Source organism: Emydura macquarii, unplaced genomic scaffold, assembly GCF_026122565.2.
Source record: "Emydura macquarii macquarii isolate MOO-44397 ecotype Brisbane River unplaced genomic scaffold, CSIRO-AGI_Emac_v2 contig_1008, whole genome shotgun sequence".
Classification (NCBI taxonomy): domain Eukaryota; kingdom Metazoa; phylum Chordata; order Testudines; family Chelidae; genus Emydura; species Emydura macquarii.
In genome coordinates, this window is record NW_027131145.1 from 198803 (window position 1) to 201036 (window position 2234).

The window sequence follows — 2234 nt, forward strand, 5'->3', positions numbered from 1 at the left end:
ATATTTAAGCACCTAGTGAGATGATCAGAAACACCTGGAAGCATAAACTTCATTGATTTCAAGGATTGTTCAGTGCATAGATGGCTCTGAAAATCCCAGTAGGGGCCACAATACATTTTAAATTATGGACCAGGCCCCTCACCAAAAGATCTTGAAGGCCTAGTTGATAAGGCAGAGAAAGGGAGGGAGGGGAACAGTCACCAAGAGGGGAAATGACTGGCCCAAGGTCCCATAGCAGGTCACTGGCAGGAACAAGAACAGAGCCCGAGTGTCCTGGCAACCACTGCACCACACAGCACAGAGTAAACAATGCAACAGAGCGGTAATGGAGGGATGAGACTGGCCCATTGTTACACGCAGGTAGAAGTGCAGCTGGGATTTGGTGCCGTAAATCAGTTGGGAAGCAGGCAGCAGCCGTCTAGGCACAGAGCTGGGGGAGAAAAGCTGCCACTTACCATGCTGGAGGAGTCCACATCATACTGCCCTGCAGCGTGGGAATCAGGCGGTGCTGGCGTTTTAGTGTATCAGCTTCATGGCCAAGGTGTGAGGTTGGTGATGGTCACCACGGAAGGCCCTGCTTTGCAAGGATTGTTGGATTTGGATTTTACTTTGTTCCATCCTTCACTCTGCATTTGAACAAGCCTCTCCTTGAGATGCAGCCTCAGATGAGGTCAAATAACAAAGCTCCATTGATTTTAAAGGAGCCAATCCAATGTACACCAGTGTGATAACATGACTGATTGATTGTCAACGTGAGGAGCGCTGACAACACCTAGTCATTGTAAACAATGAGTGCTCTGCACCTTTGACATTCATACAATCAGTTCTCAGGGAAAGGGGAATCCTGGCCACTCCCTTTGTAGCTCTAATCCTAACCATCACCCGTCTCATTCCCTCCACAACCATCACACAAGGGACTGAGGAAAAAAATGTCCAACCAAACCACCGTGACCGAGTTCCTTCTCCTGGGATTCTCCAACGTTCGGGAGCTGCAGATTTTACACTTTGTGGTGTTTCTAGTGCTTTACCTGGCATCCTTGGTGGGGAACCTTCTCATTGTCACAGCCATAGCCCTCGACCATCGTCTTCACACCCCCACGTACTTCTTCTTGATGAATCTGTCCATCCTAGACCTTGGCTCTGTCTCGGTCACCATCCCTAAATCTATGGTCAATTCCCTCATGAACACCAGGTCCATTTCTTATTCTGGATGTGTCGCCCAAGTCTTTTTTTCTTATTCTTTGTTTTAGCAAATTTTGCCTTATTGACCATCATGGTGTACGACCGATACGTCGCCATCTGCCAACCACTGCACTATGAGATGGTGATGAACAGGGGAGCTTGTGGCTGCCAGTGCCTGGATTGCTGGCATTCTCTACTCCACACTGCACACTGGGAACACTTTCACAATCTCCTTCTGTGGGGGCAACACGGTGGATCAGTTCTTCTGTGAAGACCCCCAGCTCCTGAAGCTGGCCTGCTCTGACTCTTACCTCAGGGAAGTTGTAGTTATTCTCTTTGGTGTGTGCTTAGCCTTCAGCTGCTTTGTTTTCATAATTATGTCGTATGTTCAGATCTTCACCACGGTGCTGAGAATCCCCTCTGAGCAGGGCCGGCATAAAGCCTTCTCCACCTGCCTCCCTCACCTCACTGTGGTCTCCTTGTTAGTTTGCACTGCTACCTTTGCCTACGTGAAACCCACCTCCAGCTCAGCCTCAGGGCTGGATCTCTTAGTGGCTGTTCTCTATTCCATGTTGCCACCGATGATGAATCCCATCATCTACAGCATGAAGAACAAGGAGATCAATGGTGCATTGAGTAAATGGATGTGCTGGAGGTTATTCAGCAAGAATAAAATGTCTATATGTCTCCTTCGGTAGCAATTTCCTTCAGTGTTTTATAAATATAATCATCTGATGACATTATTGCCTCCTTTCTACCTCTCCATCTATCTGTCTATCTATTCCCATACAAACCATCTCTATCTCTCTCTATCTCTCTATCATGTACTGCTACCCATCACCATAGTATCTGAGCACCTTGCTCATACTAACCATAGCAAAATCCTTTGCGTGGTCAGTGGCTCTTCTAAACTTTAAGGATAAATACTAAGAGACAGATATGAGCACATTTGTTCTTTGTGTTTTCTGTCCGTTAGTCACAGTTTTAGTTTATCTTTCCTTAGTTGTTTGTTAGTTTTCTTTGTAGCTGTGTTCCAGGTGGGTTTGGAAGGT

The 2234-nt window shown here is 46.8% G+C and overlaps 1 pseudogene; it reads left to right on the forward strand.

The window, feature by feature from the left end:
• The first annotated feature begins 1273 nt into the window (after positions 1-1273).
• Positions 1274-1880, forward strand: LOC137150678 (olfactory receptor 14A16-like; annotated as a pseudogene).
• Positions 1881-2234: the final 354 nt, after the last annotated feature.